The sequence below is a fragment of the Vicugna pacos genome, chromosome 18 (genome assembly GCF_048564905.1).
Source record: "Vicugna pacos chromosome 18, VicPac4, whole genome shotgun sequence".
NCBI classification, from domain to species: domain Eukaryota; kingdom Metazoa; phylum Chordata; class Mammalia; order Artiodactyla; family Camelidae; genus Vicugna; species Vicugna pacos.
In genome coordinates, this window is record NC_133004.1 from 20,690,552 (window position 1) to 20,704,454 (window position 13,903).

The 13,903-nt window shown below is 36.4% G+C and overlaps 1 protein-coding gene across 1 annotated transcript in view; it reads left to right on the forward strand.

The window, feature by feature from the left end:
• LOC102537301 (ATP-binding cassette sub-family A member 17-like) overlaps window positions 1-13,903 on the forward strand; it is a 72,618-nt gene that overhangs the window by 36,276 nt on the left and 22,439 nt on the right. The window lies entirely within an intron of this gene.

The following is a 13,903-nucleotide window of genomic DNA, read 5'->3' on the forward strand; positions in this document are numbered from 1 at the left end:
TTTCCAGCCACCACTCAATGCTCTGCAACCCTGCACAGCCCAACTCCTCTAAAAATGTGCTAAGCATGTTGCCTGCTTTATCTCATCACCCATGCATTTCTCAGTCTACTTCACAGTGGCTTTTACACCCTTCCATCCAAAATGGAAAAATGTCTATTCAGGTCTTCTTCCATTTTTTAATCAGGTTGTTTGTTTGTTTGTTTGACATTGAGTTGTATGAGCTGTTTATATATTTTGGTTATTAACCTCTTATCAGTCATATCAGTTACAAATATTTTCTTCCATTCAGTATGTTGTCTTTTTGTTTTGTTGATGGCTTTCTTCGCTGTGCAAACCTTTTGAGTTTAATTAGGTACCATTTGTTTATTTTTACTTCTGTTTCCCTTGCCTTATGAGACAGATCCAAAAAAATAGTGCTGATTTATGTCAAAGAGTGTTCTGAATATGTTCTCTTCTGTTCTAGGGATTTTATGGTTTCCAGCCATACAGTTAGGTATTTAATCTATTTTGAGTTTATTTTTGTATATGGTGTGAGAAAATGTTCTAATTTCTTTCTTTAACTTGTAGCTGTCCTATGTTCCTAGCACCACTCAGTTAAGAGCCTGTTTTTCCCTATTATGTATTCTTGCTTCCTTTGTTGTAGATTAATTGACCATAACTGTGTGGGTTTATTTCTGGGCTCTCTGTTCTATTCTGTTGGTCCACGTGTCTGTTTTTGTGCCGGTACCAAACTATTTTGATTTCTGTACTTTTGTTTGAAATCTCCAAGCTCTGTTATTCTTTCTCAAGATTGATTTGGCTATTTGGGGTCTTCTGGGTTTCCATACAGATTTTAAAATTATTTGTTCTAGTTCCGTGAAAAATGCCATTGGTTATTGATAGGGATTGCATTGAATCTGTACATAGCCTTGGGTAGCATGGTCATTTAAAGAATAATGATTCTTCCAATCCATGGACATTGTTTATCTTTCCATCTGTTTGTGTTGTCTTCAATTTCTTTCATCAGTGTCATAGTTTTCCAAGTACAGGTCTTTACCTCCTTAATTAGATTTGTTCCTAGGTATTGTATTCTTTTTGATGTGATGGTAATTGGGGTTGTTTTCTTAATTTCTCTTTCTGATGATTTGTTGTTAGAGTATAGAACCACAACAGATTTCTGTATGTTAATTTGTATCCTGCAACTTTACCAAATTCATTAATGAGCTCTGGTAGTTTTTTGGTGGCATATTGAGGATTTTCTTTTTATAATATTATGTCATCTGCAAACAGAGTTTTACTTATTCCTTTCCAGTTTGGATTCCTTTATTTCTTTTTCTTGTCTGATTGCTGTGGGTAGTACTTCCAATACTATGTTGAGTGCAAGTGGCAAGAGAGGGCATCCTTGGCTTATTGCTGATCTTGGAGAAAATGCTTTCAGCTTTCCACCATTGAGTATGATGTTAGGTGTGGGCTTATCATAGATGGCCTTAATTATGTTGAGGAATGTTCCCTCTTATACCCACTTTGTAGAGAGTTTTAATCATAAATGGTTATTGAACTTTATTAAAAAGCTTTTTCTGCATCTATTAAGACGATCATATGATTTTTATTCTTCAGGTTGTTAATGTGGTGTATCACATTGATTGATTTGCGAACATTGAGCCATCCTTGCATCCTTGGAATAAATTCTGCTTGATCATGGTGTACGATCCTTTTAATGTATTGCTGAATTTGGTTTGCTAATATTTTGTTGAGGATTTTTGCATCTGTGTTCATCAGTTATATTGGCCTGTAATTTTCTTTTTTGTGTGTGTGGTATCTTTGTTTGGTTTTGGTATCAAGGTGACACTGACTTCATAGAATGAATTGAAAGCATTCCTTCCTCTGCAATTTTTTGCAATATTTTGAAAAGGATAGGTGATAACTCTTCTCTAAGTGTTTGGTAAAATTTACCTGTGAAGCCATCTAGTCCTGGACTTTTCTTTGTTGGAAGTTTTTTGTTACTGATTCAGTTTTATTACTAGCTGTTGCTTTGTTCATATTTTCTATTTCTTCCTGGCTCAGTCTTGGGAGATACAGTTCTATGAATTTGTCCATTTCTTCTAGGTTTTTCCTGTTATTGCTGTATAATTTTTCAACGTAATCTCTTATGATCCTTTATTTTTCTGTGGTATCAGTTGTAACTTCTCCATTTTCATTTCTGATTTCATTGATTTGCCCTTCCTTTTTTATTGAGGAGTCTGGCTAAAGGTTTACCAATTTTGTTTATCTTTTCAAAGAACCCACTCTTAGTTTCATTGACCTTTTCTATTTTTTCTTAGTCCTCATTTCGTTTATTTCTGCTCTCATATTTATGGTTTATTTCCTTCTACTAACTTTAGGTCTTGTTTGTTCTTCTTCTGGTTCCTTCAGGTATAAGTTTAGGTTGTTAATTTGAGATTTTTCTTATTTCCTGAGATAGGCTTGTGCCACTGTAAACTTCTCTCAGAATTGCTTTTGCTGCATCACATAGATTTTGGATTATTGTGTTTTTATTTTCATTTGTCTCCAGGTATTTCTTAATTTCTTCTTTGATTTCTTTGGTGACCCATTTGGTTGCTTAGTACCATACTGTTTAGCTTCTACGTGGTTGTGTTTTTTTGCGTTTTTTTGTTCTTGTAGTTGATTTCTAGTCACATAGAGTTTTGGTCAGAAAATATGGGTTTTATTTTAACATTTTTTATTGAGTTATAGTCATTTTACAATGTTGTGTCAATTTCCAGTGTAGAGTACAATTTTTTAGTTATACATGAACATACATATATTCATTGTTGCATTTTTTTTCGCTGTGAGCTACCACAAAATCTTGTGTATATTTCCCTGGGCTATACAGTATGAAAATATGGTTGATATGATTCCAGTTTTCTTAGACTTGCTGAGACGTGTTTTGTGGCCTAGCATGTGACCTATCTTGGAGAATGTTCTCTATATATGTATGATTATTTCAAGTTTTCTGGTCTCTTATGTTTGAATGTACTTTAACAACCCTGCAATTTTACTACCACCCTCCCCAATGTTTGCTGTTTTTGACAGCATATTTTACATCTTTTTGTTTTGTGTATTCCTTAACTACCTATTGCGAACATAGGTGATTATACTACTTTTGTCTTTTAACCTTCCTAATAGCTTTGTACCTGTAATTACTGTGTATTTGCCTTTACCAGTGAGATTTTTTATTTCATAATTTTTGTATTTCTACTTATGGCCTTTCCTTTTTGCTTAGAGACGTCCGTTTAATATCTCTTGTAAAGCTAATTTTGTAATGCTGGACTCTTAGCTTTTTGTCTGTAAATCTTTTGATCTCTTCATCAAACTGAATGAAAGCCTTGCTGAGTAGAGTTTTCTTGGTTGAAGGTTTTTCCCTTTCTTTGTTTTAAATATCTTGTGCTGCTCCCTTCTGGCCTGCAGAGGTTCTGCTGAAAAGTCAACTGATAGCCTTAAGGGAGTTCCCTTGTATATAACTTGTTGCTTTTCCTTGCTGCTTTTAATATTCTCTCTTTATCTTTAATTTTGCCTTTTTAACTACAATGTGTCTTGATGTCGTCCTCTTTGAGTTGGTCCTGCTTGGGACTCTCTGTGCTTCCTGGATGTAAATATCTGTTTTGTTTCCTAGGTTAGGGAAGTTTTCAGTGTTTATGTCTTCAAACATGTTCTCTGCTCCTTTCTCTCTTCTCTAGCTGGGACCCATATAATATAACTGTTAGTGCACTTGATATTGTACAAGAGTTCTCTTAAACTTCCTCATCTTTAAAAATTCTTCTTTCTGTTCAGCTTCAATGATTTCCATTACTCTGTCTTCCAGTTCATTGATCCATTTCTCTGTATCATTTAATCTACTGTTGGTTCCTTCTAGTGTATTTTTTATTTCAGCTATTGTGTTCTTCATCTCTGTTTGGTTCTTCTTTATATTTTCTAACTTCTTGCTAAACTTCTCACTGTTTTCATACATATTTTTCCTGTGTTCTTTGAGCATCTTTAGGATCATTACCTTGAACTCTTTATTAGATATTGACTTCACTTAGTTCTGTTTCTAGAGTTTTATCTTGTTCCTTCATTTGGAATATATTCCTCTGTCACTTCATTTTGCCTAATTCTAGCTGTTTATATCTTTATGTATTTGATAGATTGGTTCCATTTCCTCATCTCAGAGAAGTGGCCTTATCTAGGGGACATCACAACCTATGCATCCCAGCAGCGCACTCCCCTCTGGTCACCAGAGCTATATGTTTTATGGGTGCTTCCTATGTGGGGTATGCGTGTTCTTCTGTTGTGGTGGTCTGAGTGCTGTGGGCAGTCTAGTAGGTGTGGCTGGCTCCCAGTACAGTTGGTTGCTGATCTCTCAGGGAAGTTACTTAACCTCTCAGCACTGTCGTCAAAGAGCTATTAAGAGGATTCCAGAGTTAATACGTGGAAAGGGGCTTATAATAGCCCCTGACATTTAGTAAGCACTTTAAAATAGTATTATTCCTTTTTACGCAAAAAAGAGATGAATTAATACTTACTTTGCATCTTCAGTGTGCTAGGTGTGTCTTTGATTTATCTTTATAGAAAGTTTTTGAAGTAAATGCTATTACCCTTATTATTCAAGTTCAGAGTTGTGAAACTAGAGAGGGACAGAATTGACATTTGAGCATATACCTTCTTGACTCCATAGCCCATGCTTTTTCCTCTGTAGAAAGCCAAGGGTGATAATGAGGGATTCACTTTCCACCTTTGAGAAATGAAACTGTTCTTCCCTTACAGGTTTGAATCTCTATTTACAGACTTGGAACTGAGGCAGGAAGAGCTGGGCATTGCCAACTTTGGGGTCTCTGTCACCATTATGGAAGAAATCTTCATTTGGTAAACAAGTACAAAACTATAGACTCCAAAAATCTTAGAGTTGGAAGGGTCATCTATCTAAACATTGCCCAGTACTTGAATCCTTTTTGTAACATCCTCACTGAATGGTCTTCCAACCTGTTACTGGTACTTCCAATGACAGACATATCGGTTAATGTAGAAAATGTTGAATGTAGTATCATTCAACAAATGTAATTTTAACAGAACTTTCTAGGAATGAAAAACCAAAAAGACATGGTATCAGTTGGTATGCTTTTGACTATAAGTAACAGATAATCCTAACTCAGCTGGTTTAAACAATTGGGAAGTCCTGCTGTTTCATTTTAAAAAGATTTCCCAAGGTAGGATAGCTCTGGGATTGGCTGATTCATCCACCAAGTTCTTTGAGTGTCATGAAGCAGGGATACTGGCTCAATGCTAGGAAGGCTTTGAGACTACATTCCAGGTAAACTACCCAGGAGACCACACTAGGCCAGAAAGTGGCAAGGGGAATAGTTAAGTGTTATTTTATCCAATTTGGTAATATTTGTCTTTTAAATAGAATATGTAAGCTATTTATGAATATTACTTATGATATATTTAAGTTTATATCTATCATTTTATTTTATATTTTCTACTAGTGCTGCTTAGTCTGTATGGCTCATTCTCTCCCTATTTTGGATTATTTTATCTCATTCTGTATTCTTCTCCTTCTCCCATTCTAGTCAGAAATTATGTATTCTTATTGTATTTTTTTAGTGGTAAGCCTAAATATTGAGATACACATGTGTAATTTATCCAAATCTCAGGTGAATTAATATCTTTACTTTGCTCCTGGAAAATACTAAGCCCGTGGAACATTTTAATTTTATTCACACACATCCCACCCTCACCAACTTATACACTGTTGTTTTATATTTTAATTCTGATTTTAACTCCACAGAACATTATTATTGTTGTTTTTAGAAGACAATGGTTGTTTAAGTTCATGTACATATTTACCTCTTTCTGTGTTCTTTCCTCATGTTTATCAGATAACTTTCCTTCTGCCTGCAGTGTATTCTGTACCATGTCCGTTACTGTTTTTATGCTGGTGCCAAACACTCTTGGTTTTTTTGGTCTGGAAATAATTTTATTTCTGTATGATTTTTGAAGGATATTTTCCTTTTCCATTCTTTTGTATTCAATGTTACTGTGGCCATATATTTTAGATGTATTTCTTATAAACAGTGTATAGCTGGAATTTCAAAAAACATTAATTTTTCTATCTTTAGCTTTTAAGTAGAAGCTTTGGTCCTTTACAACTAATAAAAATTCTAATTCATCTGGTTTTAAATCTACCATGTTGCTCAGTGTTTTCTATTTATCCTACCAATTCCACATTCTTTTTTATTTCCTGTTTAGCCTTTTGGATTGATTTAGTGAGGTTTTTTAACTTTATATTTTCTCCTCTATTAGTTTAAAATTTGTAATTTTTTTCTCTTCTCTTAGTGGTTGTCCTAAGATCACAATGTGCATTTTTAACTTATTAAAGTTTACAATAAACTACATTTACTGTATTCTAGGCAATGCAAGGTACATACCTGACTTAAATTCCATTTATTCCACTTACAGAGTTATGTGCTATTTGGTCCAACTATTTCAATTTTGTATATGTTTCAAACCCATAATACTTTATTGTGCAACAAATATTCATTTATATTTCTCACATATTTGCCCTTTGCATTGTTCTTTATTCCTTCATTCACCCTCAAGCTTCCATCTAAGACCATTTTCTTTCTGCCTGAACAATATCCATTTCCTTTAGTGTGGATTTTCTAGTGATAAAGTGTCAGTTTTTATGTGCCATATTTTTGGCATTCATTTTTGAAGAACATTTTTCCTAGATACAGAATTTTAGGTTGGCAGAGGTTTTTTTTTAACACTTCTGCAGTGCAATTCTATTGTCTTCTTTTTAAAACAGATTTATTGATGTATAATTTACATACTGTAGCAATAGTAATTAAATCATACCAGAAAATTTAATGACTTTTAATAAATTTAGAGTTGTGTGACCATAACCAAAATCCAATATTAGAACATTTTCATCACTCTGAAAAGATTTTTCATGTTTACTTGCAAACATTCCTTGTTCCCATCTCTAGCTCAAGGCAACCGGTAGTCTACTTTCTGTCTTTATATATTCACCAATTCTGACCATTTCATAAGAAGAGATAAATTGGGAGTTTGAAACCTGTATCTCTTGGGGATAGATGGGATTGTTAGGTATCTTGATTGTGGTTATGGTTCCACAGGTGTATACATCTATCAAAATGCTTCAAATTGTACATCTGAAACACATGTAATTTACTGTACAGAAATTATACCACAATCAAGTTGGGTTTTTTTTTTAATGGAATCATTTGGATTTATACGTAGAAAATCATACAATATGTATTTATTGTGTCTTGCTTCTTTCCCTTAGAATAATTTTTTGGAGGTTCATTCATGTTGTAGCATGTACAGTACTTTGTTCTTTTTATTGCTGAATAGTACTCCATTATATAGAGAGGTTGTTTTTTGCTTATCCATTCCATTCTATTGTCTTCTGACTTCCAGTATGTCCACTGAGATGTCAGCTGCCAGCATTATTGTTATTTTTAAATGCAATTTGTCCTTTACCTCTGGCTGCTTTAGTATTGTTTTTCTTAGGTTTTATTATTATCTTTTTTATTATTGTTTATCTTAGGTTTTCAGCATTTTTACAGTGATCAGTGATGTGCCTTTGTGTGGCTTTCTTTATGTTTCTCTGCTTAGGATTTTTACCACTTTTCACATTGTAGTTTGCTAGTTTGGTCAGTTTTGGAAAATTCTCAACCAGTCTCTCTTCAGATTTATCCTCTCTTTCCATTCTTCCTGGGACTACTATTTATACATGATTTTTACCTTTCACATGTCTCATCCATTATACTCATTTTTTGTGTGTGACTTGTATTCATTATATGTTGCTACATAACAAATGACCCTAAAATTTAGCAGCCTTGAAACAACAAACATTTATTACCTCACAGTTTCTGTGGATCAGGAGTCCAGGAGCAAGTAGATGGGTCATTCTGGCTGAGTGTCTCTTGCAAGGTGGTTGTAGTCAAGCTGTGAGCCAGGGCTGTAGCCTCTGAAGGCTCAGCTTGGGGAGGATCCACTGCCAAGCTCACTCCTATTGTTGTTGGCTGGCCTCAGTTCCTCACCACGTAAGACTCTTCCCAGATTGCTGGAGTGGCTCTGTGATATGGCAACTGGCTTCCTGATAGAGAATGATCAGAGAAAGAGATAAAGAGAGAGAACATGACCAAGGTGGAAGCTATAGTCGTTTTGTAACCTAATCTTGGAAGTGTCATTTTATCACTTTTGCCATATTCTGTTCATTAGAAGTTAGTCACTAGGTCCAGCTCATAATCAAGGGGAGGAGATTAACACAAGCAACAAAAGCAAAAATAAACAAGTGGGGCTACATCAAAATAAAAAGCTTCTGCAGAGCAAAAGAAATGCTCAAGAAAATGAAAAGGCAACCTACTTAATGGGAGAAAGTATTTGCAAACACATGTCTGATAAGGGGCTAATATCCAAAATATACAAAGAATTCATACAACTCAATAGCAAAAAAAAAAAATCCGATTTGTAAATGGACAAAGGGCCTGAGCAGACATTTTTCCAAAGAAGATATTCAGATGTCCAACAGATACAAAGATGTTCTATATTCAACATCACTAATTATTACAGAAATGCAAATCAAAACCACAATGAGATATCACTTCACACCTGTTAGAATGGCTGTCATCAAAGAGATAAGATAAGTGTTGGCAAGGATGTGGAAAAAGGGGAACATTTGTGCTTTGTTGGTGGGAATGTAAATTGGTGCAGCCACTATGGAAAGCAATACTGGAGGTTCCTCAAAAAATTAAAAATTGAACTACCATATGATCCAGCAATTCTGTTTATGGGTATATATCCAAAGGAAATGGAATTACTACCTCAGAGAGATATCTGCACCCTCATGTTCATTGCAGCATTATTTACATTGGCCAAGTTACGGAAACAACCTAAGAGTCCATCAACAGATGAATGAATAAAGAAAATGTGATTGATAAACACACACACACATATACTACTTTAAAAAAAAAGGAAACCCTGCCATTTGCAGCAAACATGGATGGGCGTTGAAGGCAGTATGCTCAGTGAAATGTCAGAGAGAGAAAGATAAACACTGTAAGATCTCACTTATGTGTTGAATCTAAAACAACAGCAACAACAACAAAAACTCATAGAAACAAAGAATAGATTTATGGTTGCCAGAGTTGGGGATAGGAGTAGGGGAATAGGGTGAAGGTGCTCAAAAGTTTCAACCTTCTAATCACTTGGTTCTCCTGGCAACCAGCCCCTATCTTTTGGTGCTTTCTGATAGTCAGTCTGTTAACATAATGCCACTGCCTCCTGCCCACTGCCATATAAGGACACCATCTTGGAAGGTGATCCTCCTGCCTAGTCCAGCCTTCAGACCACACTGCATCCTGGTCGACAGCTTGACTGCAATCTCATGAGACCTTGAGACAGAACCATCTAGCTAAGCCAGTCCCAAATTCCTGACCCACAGAAACTGTGTGAGATAATAAATGTTTACTGTTGTTTTAAGATGCTAAATTTTGGGATAATCTATGTCACAGCAATAAATAACAATTAGTCCACTGTCTTTTACAGCACTGTACTAGAGGGGAAATGAGCCACAGTTTACTGGATTTTGTTGTGACAAATTCCCAGCAATAGAATAACTGGCTCAAAGGCTATGGATAAAAATATGTTTCTTGACCTGACAGTCTGCTGCCAGCAATGAATATATCTTTTTGCCTTGAGAGGGGTTTGGCAAACTTTTTCTTAAAGGCCCAGATAGTAAATACTTCAGGTGATGTAGGCTTCATAGCAGCATAATTAAGGGTGTTATTGGGGGTGGGGTGTATAGCTCAGTGGTAAAGTGCATGCTTAGCATGCAGAGGTCCTGGGTTCAATTCCTAGTACCGCCATTAAAAAAAAATAAGGATATTATGTAGGCACTTCGATAACCATCTAACAGGTAACCATTTAAAAATGTAAAATCCTTTCTGAGCTCAGGGCCATACAAAAGCAAGGTGTTGGGCTGAATTTGGCCCACTGGCCTTCATTTACCAACCCTTGGGCTGGAGTGTCAGCAATGCTGCATTTTGTAATTTACAGTTTTGCTCATAAAATAGATATCAAGCAATATTTTACTTTTGTTTTAATTTGTATGTGGTATATTTTAAGGAAAATAGTGAAATCTACTTATGCTAGTATTGCCCCAGTTATATGGAAAAGCCATTGGTCAGTTAGTTCAGTTCTTACTCAGTTGCCTATTTAAGAAATTTCTAGCCATTATATACTTCTAGCAGTATATAATCTTGGTGCAGCTCTTTTTTCCCTCATTATTCTTATTTTTTTTCGAATCTTACATGACTTTCATTCTTTAAATCCAAACAAAATGAAATGTATTATGATTTTGAGAATTTGTATTTCTTTTTGCTTTTCATTTGGCTTAGGGTTATTAAGTTGGTAGATTCCAGTACAGATATGCAAGTCATCAAGCTTCCCTCCTTCCATTCTCAGCCAGTGGTTAGCAGAGTTCCCGCTAGCAGAATTAAATGTCTTCATTCAAGGATCTTCTCCACAGGGTCCAGCCTGGCAATCCAACCAAACACTGGGGTGAGCAAACGTTTCAAAGCATGCAAGAAAGCAGATTTTTGGTTCATTCTTGGAATCATGATACTATTCAGTTATAAGTGTATATCATTCTTCAATAGGGACTTAAGAAAAAATACGCAGATTTTTGGCATTAAAGACTGGCTCTGTTGGGTTTCAGCAAAAACCACGCTCTTTGCTCCAGTTCAAAGGCAGAATGCTGGTGTTTTCTGACCAGAATCATAATAAAAGGTCTTGGCCATTCCTTTCACCAGGAAGAAGAAAGAATAAATGCACTAAATCCACTGGCCAAAAAGCACATTTAATTCTTTTTAATCTTTCACTGTGAAACAAATCATGTATTGTACCACTTGGAATTTAAACTTTTAAAAATATATCCTTATAAAATAAATACATGGGCAACCGGTAATATTCTTTTAATGCTAAAAAAAAAAAGAATATTGATGTGCATTTTATATAGTGGTATTGATTTAGCTATCTATAAGTTATTGCTACAAAATAATGAAGCTGGTTTTCACAGATTAGTGAAGAGATTAATCTCACTGTTTTATAATTATGAATCACATAGTCAAGAGGAAGCTGCCATCCATGGAGCCTCTGAGTTGGAAAGAGTCTAGGGGGTCATCTACGCCAACCGCCTGTCCTGAACAGCAGGCTCTTCTCCAATCCCCAGCAAGCGTCTATCCATCCTCCACCTGGCCAACTTTACTGTTGGAAACAGCTCCTGATTCTTCCCAGGAAGTATTTCTCACGGCGCCACCTCAGACAGGTTGATAGCAGGGCCTTTTGACAAATGCTTGAGGTGAATGGAGCCTCCATCACGTCAAATGTAGGAAACTTGGGGAGTTGTTTGGTAGAGACTTCCACGGATTTTTTTGATATTCTGGAAATGGAGCACTAGCACCTGAGGCTTGAAGGCGCCCTGGCCTGTCCCAGCTAATGCAGTACCACAGAAAAGCTGAGTGGGAGCTCGGTGCTGACGTCACAGTCTCCCACCTCCAGGTCCAAAACTAGATCTTGGGATCTCAGTACATGTGAGTAGACACTTCGACATTTACTGTCAATGCCACAGGGATATCTTGTGCATGGGTCCTGCGTATTACACAAGTGTGCCTATAGGATCCATTAATAGAAGTGGAATTTCTAGGTTGAAGACTATGTGAATATCAGAATAATTTTATTCATCCAGCCAATTTGTTTTCTAAAAACGTTATACCAAATTAAAACACCAGCAGTGGCATTCCCCCATATCCTCATCAACTTAAAATTTTTGCCAATCTGGTAGGTAAAAAACAATTGTATCATACTTATATTTGGTTTCTGTTTAGGCTATTCTTCCAGACTCTTTCCAATATGTGCCTTCTTTTTCTGCCATTAACTGTTAGTCAAATAATTAGGTCAATGAATTTTAATTTGAAGCAATTTTGAACATAATCAAATTGTTAGACATTTAGCCACTTAACTGCCAGCCAGCTCCTATCTATGACCATGTTAATGGTGGATCTCCCTTTTTTTAAATTGTAGTTCAGGCTTCTTTGCCAACAGTTCTATGCCATGCTCTTGAAAAGGGTTACATATTCCTGGTGCAACTGGATGATGATGCTGTCGATACAGATCCTGGTGCCTCTGGTGATCATTATGCTCAGCCTCTCACTCCTCAACTTCAAAACAAGTATGGAAAATGTCCCATTGGAGCTGACCCTAAAATCATATGTTCAAACTATTGTTCCATTGTTTATTTCTCCAAATTCCAGGCTGGGTCCTCAGCTTTCATAACATTTTACAGATATGCTTGTGGCTGAAGAACAGATTCCTCTGAAGCTGCTAAGTAAGTCCCAGGCAAGGAGAATGGGGCAGGAAGCAGGTCCATTGCTCCCTGCAGTGAAGCCATGTGCTTCCAGGCCACCTGATGCTCCCTAAAGTCAGAGTGAATGGCCAAAAGTCTCAGAAAAATATCTTTCAAAACCCAAATGGCAGGAAAGGGAGAGTTCCTAGAAATGAAACCAAGTTGTGTCTTTCTAGGGATTAGAACATGTCCACAAAAGAAACTGATACATTTCCTGATATATTCTAATGTACTGAAAAGAGAGTTACACTTCTATCAAGGGAGTATGTGGATGACTTGGTGATAGATGTGGAGAAAACTAAGCAAATGAGAAAAGGAGAACGTTATTAACTTCAGGGGAGGAAGGCTGTACCAAAAAAGAAACCTGTCATAATATACTGCTTGATTCAGCTGTGAATAATTTTTACTTTGTTATAGTAATGTCAAAACAGACTGTTGATTTAACCAAATTTATAATACAACTCTAGAGGGAGGAGAGGGGAGGGGAAGACCAGAGAGGCTGGGCATAGTCATAAGAGAACAAAATCCTTGCTTCCGTGATAGGATGTCAATAGAGAAATGGGGTATCTAGCAGTCTGGAGAAATACCAACTAGAAGATTTCAAAGTAGTTGCCTCTGGTGAGCAGTTACCAGGGATGGTGAAGGGTAGGCCACAGCACTGCTACTTCTCATTATAATTTTTATATAATTATTTGATTTTTAAAATTATATTCATGTGTTATTTTAAATTGAAAATTTTAAGAAAGTTTTTTAGTAAAGTGATGAAATGCAGAACATCCTATAGCAAAATAGTTGGAATTGCAGTACCCTGCCTCTCCCTTGCAAAATGGAGAGAATAATAAAACTTGCCTCATGTTGTCCTCGGAGGCTTCCACGAGGGAGTGCCTATCACGGGCTTTGCACACTGTAACGCTGGCGCTCAGTAATCTTCAGTCGGTGATACAATTCTCAGTATTGTTGTTGCTATGATTGAGGGTCCCTTCCAGCACTAAAAATTCCAGAATTCTAGGTGGGTCATATATCTTACCTGGCACTGTGTGCTGGAAGTACTGTGATGAACAATATTATTACCAGTCCTTAATGAGCGTCTAGCCCAGAGGTCATATGGATAAGTGACATTAGTTACAATGCAAAGGAACAGTAAGTGGTGATCATCACACAGACACATCTCAGCCTTAGAGGGGCAGAGGATACTTCCGAGATAAGAGCCTAAGGTATGAACAGGAATTGACCTGTAGTAGGGGAAGATAACCCAAAGAACATTCCAAACCACGAGAAGAGCATTTGTAAACATGGGGAATGGTGAGTCCTTAGGCATGGCTAGAACTTAAAGACAGGAAGCTGAGTTTGGATAGTCATCAGGCACTGTAGGTCATGTGCAGGCATCTGGCTTTATCCCAAGAGCAATGGGGAGTCACTTGAAGTTATTGGGTGGGTGCAATATGATCAGATATGTCCTCTCACACAGAGACCGGA